A 9,699-nucleotide genomic window follows, 5' to 3' on the forward strand; every position below is an offset into this window, starting at 1 on the left:
AGTCAACATTATGTTTACAGAGGTAAGAACAATCAAATACATATATTGTTTGAGAAACTAAGTTTGTTTGCAATATATATGACTAGCGGTGGTGGCAGAGTGATCTGAAACGTTTAACATGAACGCGTTTGACGTCACATCCGCAGACAGCGCGCGAAAAATCCGACCCGACAGAAAATAGGAAAAATAGGATACAGGCTTATAGGTGCGCCCACTGTGAACTGACAAGGTGTCAGTATGCTCATCAGGAGACGTTTGAGTCATAAATGGTCAAATAAAAAGTCTATTGTTACGTTTATTTTGGGGAAAAAGTTACATAGCCCCTTTAATAGAGCTTTGTATACCTCTTTTATTACCTTGAATTATTTAGCATAATCCTAACAGTATTCAATTCAATTCAAGTTTATTTGTATAGTGCTTTTCACGATACAAATCGTTGCAAAGCAGCTGTACAGCAATTTTAGGTTACAACGATAACCTAATAGTACATCTTTACTGGCGGATGTCAAACCAGCTCAAAATGAATGCATTGTTTTTTCATGTTTTTTTTTTCTTTCTTTTTAGTGAATCACATAATGTTAAACTGGCCATGATCTGGGGCTGTTTCATAAAACAAGTTTTATGCCAGGTTATAAAAAGCTTGGTTTTGTCAACTCTATGGCTGATGATACACGGGGCAACTTTTTGAGCAATTTTATCGGGCACCTTTTTTTTTGCAATATTGTTAGGGCACTTTCCCATTGAAAATGGGTAACAGATTTCTATCTGGATAATTTAGATCAATCGTGGGCCCTGTATCTCACCTGGTTGCCCATTGACCGCAACATTTGCCAAAGTTGCCCAGCAACATTGCTCAAAAAGTTGCCCAGTGTATCATCAGCCTAAACCTACTCTGAAACTCTAAATTAGTTGAGTTAGCTTCATGAAACAGACACAGGAGGCACATCAAACCCAGGAAGACAGCTTGAGTCAAGCCCATTTCTGAAAGAGAGATTGCTTACTATGCTAACCATAACTTGGTCAGGAATCTCCTCAGTGTTTAAATACCTCATTGTGCACATTTCACAAGATTCTTTACTGTTTCTTTTCTAGTTTCATCATCCTCATTATCCTGTGAAGATGTGCATTTGATTCAGTACACCCCACAATATACTGGTCATCATTTCTGGTGTATTGAGTAGGCTGTTCACCACTGCCTGGGGTTCTGTTGTGACAGGAGGCTCCACAAGACAGACATTACCACCAGAATCTTATAGGACCAACCCAAAGTAAAAATACATGCTAATATAAAAAAATAGCCTAGGTAAAAAAAGAAAGGAAAGTAGGGTAGGCCTCGTTCATGTTCTGAAGGCACTGGTCTCGTGGGCTGTGGCTGGCTCTGATGAACTCTTCTTCAGGGTTCAGCCTCATCTCCGTCTCCTCTGCTTCTGTCAGGTGCCTCTGATCTCTTTCTGTTGGCTGAGCAGACATCACATGTTCATTTAAGAAATGTAATAGGTTAGATGAGAGAACATTTCATTGTGTAAAACATTATATTTATGTGGAAAAAGCTGCTGCACACTGAAATAGGCATTGAATGAAATTTATTTCACGTCACGTTTGTAAAGTCCAGTAGCCTGAAACCATGTTAAACCTTACCTGATTGGATTAAGTTTTTAGATTTAATTTTTAGCTGCTGCCATGTTCGTGGGATTGTCATATTATAACAGTGATTAGGAATTGAACTTATGAACTGACTCCAGGAGCAATTGTTATCCCACACCATCTGTCTGTCCCTTGCTGCTGCTGTGTTGCTTTTTCCTACAAATGTTCCTAGTCGCTACACGCTCTTAGTAGAAAAGGTTCGCTGGGAAAAGAATGCTGACCTCTTTTCCCGGGTGCGGTCATCATGGTGAATCGATGCTCCATTGATCATGGCTGTTTATAGTCTCAGTGTGTCAGAATGCTAACTCAAACTAACTCAAAGCAGCTGTTCTCAAACTGAGAACTCAGAGTTTCCCATCCCAGGGTAAATCAACAGAGAGAACACATTTGAAGTCAGAGTTAGTTGAACCTTCTTATTGAAACGGGCCCCAGAGTCCAAGACCACAATCTTCATCTTATTACTTTGGGCTGGCTCTCTCCTGAAGCATTTGTGTTTTCTGTCTGTTTTCCTCAGTTTCAGTCCAGTGTCGGTTTCTCTCTGGTGAAAGTGTGTTAGTAGTGCTGGGCTGGAGATGAGAAATGTCCTGTGCTCTGCTTCTCTCGTTGTCAGCTCTGTGATGAACACATAGGCTGGAAAGGAGCAGCTAGAAGTGTTCCAGGAGGCCGCACCCCTGCAGAGTTTAGTTCCAACCCTGCTCCAACACACATGTCATGCTGTTTTCAAATAAGCCTGAAGGACGTGATTAGCTGAATCAGGTGTGTTTAATTAGGGTTGAATCTAAACGGTGCAGAGCTAAGGTCCTGCGGGAGCTGAGTTGGACAGCCCTGTGCTAGATCATAACAGCAGGGAAATGAATCCTCCACTAATGTGGCCATCACACACATGCATATTCTAGAGTCTTGTCCTGAAATGAGCTGACGAAGCACCACTTACAGATGCATGAGTGAGCTTTAGTGAGGAACAATAGACTAAGGTTGCTGGGATGTTGAGTGTTTATTGTTTTCATAATAACCAAGACAGCGTAATAAACTCTTACTCTGGTGGCAGGAAAATATATCTAGATATCAGTGATTTCATTTGATTTATAACAACATCAAAAACATTTTCAAATAAATTGTCTCTCTCTTGTTTCATAACAAGTGTTTTATGCATTGAATGCATAATATTTTCATGTTTTGTACAATTTGACAGAATTACAACTTGGCTAAACATGAAACAATAGAAATGTACCTTGATTGTCTTCAAACATCATCCATGCTCCAAACCGTTTGTCCTGTAGGCTCCCGTAGTCATTGGTTTTGATTGTTTTGAAGCAGGGGTGTTAAACTCTGCAGAGTTCAGGGGTCTGTTCTTCGTACCTCGCTTACTACATCCAAGATCAAATCATCGCGCTAACTATGAGCTTGCTATTCCGGTTCTCCGAACGCACCTGTTGTTGATGATTAGTGTAGCTGGATGAAGTCATTTGAGATCACTGGGTGGTTGAAAAGGGGCTACGTATCGATAGTAGAAACATTGATCGGCAACTCTTTGATTGGTCGGCGAACATGACGAAGGAGCGCGCTCAGTATTTTTCTGCAGCAGAGCAAGAACTCTTGATTGAGGGATTTCAGGAGTTTCAGAGTTTGATTAAAATGCAAGGGAACAATGCAAAGGCTGGAAAAGCAAGGAGAGAGGGCTGGCAAAAAGTTGTGAACACATTAAATGCGTCAGTGCTGCCCATGTTACATGTTTTTTCCTTGATATGTTATTTTATTTATATTTTTATTTTTTTATACACTACCGTTCAAAAGTTTGGGGTCAGTAAGACTGGTAATAGTCTTTAAAGAAGTCTCTTATACTCATCAAGGCTGCATTTATTTGATTAAAAATACAGAAAAAAACAGTAATATTGCAAAATGTTTTTACAATATAAAATAATGTTTTTTTTATTTGAACATACTTTAAAATAGAATTTATTCCTGTGATGAAACACTGGATTTTTATCAGCTGTTACTCTAGTCTTCAGTGTCACATGATCCTTCAGAAATCATTCTAATATGCTGATTTATTATTAGAATGATCAATGTTGGATGATATCAACAGTTGTGCTGACAAATATTTTTTGGAACCTGTGATTTTTTTCCCCAGGATTCTTTCATGAATAACAAGTTTAAAAAGTACAGTGTTTATTCCAAATATGTATTTTTTATAACAATGTAAATTATTTATTATTAACTTTTAATACATTTTTAATTATTAACTTAATACATCCTTGGTGAATAAAAGTATTAATTTCTTAAAAAAAAAAACAATAAAAATGTACTGACCCCAAAATTTTGAACGGTAGTGTATAGATAGATAGATAGATAGATAGATAGATAGATAGATAGATAGATAGATAGATAGATAATGTGTGTCTGTAGCTGTGGTCATCATTTGTGTGTGAATCGTCGTAATTATTTTCTACACTTTCTTGCAAGATACTTTTCCCACGTGAGTCAGTCCGCGTCAGTCGTGATCTTTAACCAATCAGATGTGACTTCGCCATTTCAACCAATCATAACCCGCCAGGAGCGCAGCCTAAATCCTGTTTACATGAAATAAACCTGCTCCAGAGCTGGTTTAAGTTTACGGACCTGTTGCTATGACACCAAGTCCGAGATGCGCATCGCAGAACGAAACAATCCAAGATCAGGACAAATCCACAACAATCCAATCCAGCTCACTGAGTTAGCGACGTACGAAGAACGAGCCCCAGTTCACCACAGATATCATGTTGTTGTCAAATAAGCCTGAAGGACTTGATCAGCTGGTTCAGGTGTGTTTAACTGCGGTTGAAGATACACTCTACAGGGCTGTGCCTCCAGGAACTCAGTTTGATAATAATTCAATAAACTTTGCTCTCATTTGTGAAATTGCACCCTGTCACCACGTCACATCAGTCACTCATTTGACTGTCTCCTTGTCTCCTGCTTCTGCTTCTTGGTTGTTTATATCAAAATATAAGAACTGTTGTTCATTCAGATGCAGTCTGTCCATATTCAATTAAACTATTTTTGCAAAATTCACTATTTTCCCTGTCTTCGTATTAAAGAAATCCTCTGCTTACACCTATATCTTGATTGTCATTACAACAAAATTTGGCAAATATAGTTCATTTTTTATTAAATATTAGTTCACGTTATGTTATGTTATGTTATGTTATGTTATGTTATGTTATGTTATGTTATGTTATGTTATGTTATGTTATGGTATATATAAGAATTAATGTGTTTTGCAGTGAAGTTTCCTTGAGTTAATATTTTGTAGTTTTCTTGTCTTTCATAGTTTGCTTCATTTAAGAGTGTGATATTAGGTTCTGTATGGGAATGTTTTGTCTGTCTGTTTCAGGGTTATCTGTCGGCAGGAAACCAGTTGAGTGCGGCTGCACTATCTTCCTCTCTTCCTTATAGTTACCCTGGATCATCTGTAATTTTCCTTCCCATATGTAGAAGTATTTGCTTAAATGATATGTGAACCCCCGCCTACATGAAGGCTTGTAAGGGTGCTGTATAAAAGATGGGACTGCCCCATCTTCTTTGGTAGATAACAATAAACCAACTTGTATTAGACTTTGGTGTGTTGTTGTCTATCCCAAGCGCTTGTTGCTGATCCACTCGACAGACCTGAGAAACTGCAGTGACCCAGAAACGAGGTTCTAACAATTTGGTGACCCCTTCGTGATGTCTCTGATCAGGTAAGATGAAGTATAGTTTGTCTACCTGATTAGTTACATTATTGTTCGTTATGAATGGACACGATGAAGTAGTTTGTCTGTCTAAATAGATACGATGAAGTAGTTTGTCTATCTAGATATTGCGCACAAATGAATAGACACGATGAAGTAGTTTGTCTGTCTAAGTAGATACGATGAAGTAGTTTGTCTATCTAGATATTGCGCAGACCAGATACGATGAAGTATAGTTTGTCTATCTGAAGGCTGCCGCAAATACATTGTGAGGACCAGATACGATGAAGTATTGTTTGTCTATCTGAAGGCCGCCGCAATATTCTCAGCAAAACTGAGAGAGCGCGCTCAAATAAATTAAAAGCAAAAGTGTGGGTCACGAGTTTGGGTCTGTCCCGTGGTGAGGTGAATATCTGTATATATTATCTGTATATATTATCTGTATATCTATCATGGGAGCCACCTATCCTAAACCAAATCCTGGCGAAACACCAAATGATTGGATGAATAGATGTAGTTGGGGTTTTTACACAAATTTATGGGTGAATAATTTAGCGGGTTGGACCGAAGCCAATGGGATGTATCCTACATATCTGCGAATGGGTTCTTTTGACCCAAATCATATGGCACAAGCTTTTCGATTGACATATAAAGGCGAAGGTGACCCTGAATGGGACCAAAAATATATGAAAGACGGGTATGATGTTTGGTTAAAAATGCAAACTGTATGGAATGATAAACAGGGTATTTCACTGCCAAAATCTGTCAGGAATGTGGTACCGAAAAAGCCGACAGGAAAAAAAAGAGAAACAATTATTAGCTGAGGCTGAGTCGAAGTTACAGAAAACCAAATTAGAGAAAGCAGCTAAACTCTATCCAGAAGTACCGTCTACTTCTTCACTCCCGCCGTGCACGCCGCCACACTATCCGGCGCCCGCGCCTAATGTGCACGCGCCTAACATACCTGCGCGCAGCGCGCCCCCACTAGCGCCCGTCGAGAAAATAAATGAAGCTCATTTATGGATAACAAAATGACAGGGCCACATAGAGATAACTCCGCCGTCCGTCTCGACTTTGAAAGACATTTTGAGCATGTTATCAGAAGTGGACAAACCATTACACTTCGTGGAAATATTGATAAAATTGTCGTGGCACAGCCATTTCACTGGCGCAGATTATAAGTTCATAATAATGTCAAAAATGTGTAATAAGTCTGATGAGACGCGTCTGTTCCCTGCCTAAAACCAGAAAATGATCGACCTAAATGTGTGTGTGTCCAACACACTGATAAAGAGTCTTGCCTGGCTAAGACAACCTTGAAGATAGATAAAGCCTCTATGTGTGTGTGTGTGTGTGTCAGTCTCTATCTGCACTCAGTCGCTGTCTGCACTCCATCGAGAGTGTTGAAGCTGACTTCTGATGAAACTGCAAACTATTTTCTTCAGTAAACAACAGCATCTTGTTGAAACACACTGAGGCCTCTTGTCTACCTTGCTCGTTAGCTATAGTAAAAACAAAGGGTCACTCGAATTTATACACAGATGAGGCTAAGGGTAACTCATTGGCTGACCTAAATGCAAAAACGGCTGCTCAAGAGGGGCCTCCAAGCCCATGTTAATGTAGCTCTAGTGTCAACCTCAAAAATGACGTAATCACTAATTCCAGATGTTGACCTTGTCGCTGTCCAGAAAGCAGCAAGTGAATCTGACCGTCAATTCTGGTCAGTTTTTTCTGCATCTCAGGGACCTGATGACCTCTGGCGTGACAAAGAGGGTCGACTGTGTTTACCTACGTCTGTTTTACCGTTTCTCGTCCGCGAATTTCATGGTATCACTCATCGCGGCCGAAGAGGGGTACTAGATACAATGCGAGGTCTATTTTGCGTCGACCAATTACCGCAAACGGTTAATGACATTCTTGACAGATGTTTAATTTGCGCTAAAAATAATATAAGCTAACCTCCAGCAAAACATCAATACCTGCCGAGGCCTAACCAACCATTTACTGAATGGCAGGTTGATTTTACACACATGCCCAAGAGGGGACCTTTTAAATACCTCTTGGTGCTTCTGGACAAATTTTCTAAGTGGGTAGAGGCCTTTCCATGTGCCAAAGAAAACGCCAATATGGTCGTGCAGTTTTTAACCAAAGAAATCATACCCAGATATGGTATCCCGGTATCAATAGATTCCGATAAGGGCACACCTTTCACATCAAAAGTATCTTTACAAAAGATAAGAAAAGCAATGATTAGTATGAATACATCCGATTGGACAAGGGTACTTCCAATTGTCTTAGCAGACCTAAGAATGATGCCTCAGCCAAATTTAGACAACTTATCACCCTTTGACATGGTGATGGGCCGACCTTTCCCCATCCCTTGGCGCCACGGAATGGTAGGGATAGGTGTGGTGTTAACTGATCATATGTCTGAGTACTCTGTGGGCCTAATAGAAAAATTAACTGAGTTCTGGGAAAGGGTTAAAATGAAACACCCTGAGATCCCTAAAGCTAACTCACACCCCTTTGAAGTGGGCAATCAAGTATTGATAAAGAAACTAAAAACCGGGGGCCTTAATGACTCTCTGTATGATGGGCCTACAGAGATACTAGCTGTGACCAGAACTGCTATTTTAACTGATCTTTTTCCACAGTGGATTCATGCAACCAGAGTGAAACCCTTGAAATGAAAAACAATGTATTACATGTACTAACTGTTTTTGTTTTCCAGAGCAATAATGTGTATTGTCCTAGCTGGACTCATGGTACCCAACGCTTCAAAGGAAGAGGCCAAAAGAAACCTCTTCTGGCAGTATGCCAACTGGACAGCGCGTCAACTGACCAATGAATCATGTGTGGTGTGTCAAGAATTATTCCGCACCATAATAACTGTATCCTTGAAACCATTTGTCTATAACTGTGAACCCCCCAATTTTACTGTGTTCTGTACATATTATACAGGGAAAATGTATGTATGGTCTCCTAGGTGTGTAAAGAGGGTAACAACACCCTATACTGATGAAACTAAACGGTATAATTACTGTTGTATGAATGAAACGTGCAAGAAAGAAGGTAGTGCATCAAGTAAAAATGAAACTGAAACTGTTGATGTAAAAGTTAGCCTTGTGTTACCAGAAGGTTTTATGTTTCCTTATTGTTTTAATGGGACATCAGGTGAAAGCGTGACAGGTATAAGTGCTACAAATTGTAAACAAATAATAAACCAAGGGCAGGGTATAGACATGTGGCTGCAAAGCCACTGTCCAAGGTTCGAGAGGGGCTCATGTGAGAAGAACACCGCAGCATGTGCTAAGGGAAATAATACAACTGTTTGTTACACCTCCACGAACACTGCCTGTGTATCACTACTAATGTACTGTGAGTCCCCCTGGCCAGCCAAAGGTGCAGTGCTGGCTGATGACTGGTACTGGTACTGTGGTGAGGACACTGTAAACAACACATACAGGATGAACTGGACAGGCCTCTGTGCACCAGTGCAGCTGCAACATCGTGTGACTGTTATGCATACACAACGTGATTTGTCTTTCAGGAGCAAACGATCAGTGGACAACGAGGACGTCCCTGATGAACATCAGATGAGGTCACACTGGACTCGGTTCTGGAAGTCTATGGTACCTCAGTTTGGTGTCTCTGACCTACTGAGACAACAGAACATCATGCATTATCGACTGGCATCATTTGTTAACAGCACCACAGCTGCACTGGTAGGGGTACAAAGCGAGCTGCGTGCACTGAGACAGGTGGTCATGCAGAACAGGTTGGCACTGGACATGCTTCTTGCCCAGCAGGGAGGGGTTTGTTCTGTTGTAGGTGACAAATGCTGCACATATATACCTGCAAATGATGAGCCCGAGGGATCAATTGGCACTGCTGTAGCTACTATGAAGCAGATCTCATCCCAGATATATGAGGATGAGCTAAAGTCTAGAACTAATAATTGGAATTGGGGTATTCTCTCTAGCCTATTTGGCACGTTTGCACCTTATGTCTCAATGTTAATACCGGTATTACTTATTTTGTTTTTATTGTGTATTTTTGGTCCATGCATTGTGAAATGTTTTACACAACGTATGTATACTATGGTGTCTGCTATCTCTGCAGGATATCGCCCACTGCCACAGAAGGATACTGGAGAATCCAGACTCTAGAGAGAGTCTGGAAGAGGGGATTATAAGAATTAATGTGTTTTGCAGTGAAGTTTCCTTGAGTTAATATTTTGTAGTTTTCTTGTCTTTCATAGTTTGCCTCATTTAAGAGTGTGATATTAGGTTCTGTATGGGAATGTTTTGTCTGTCTGTTTCAGGGTTATCTGTCGGCAGGAAAC

Source organism: Garra rufa, chromosome 7, assembly GCF_049309525.1.
Source record: "Garra rufa chromosome 7, GarRuf1.0, whole genome shotgun sequence".
Lineage (NCBI taxonomy): Eukaryota > Metazoa > Chordata > Actinopteri > Cypriniformes > Cyprinidae > Garra > Garra rufa.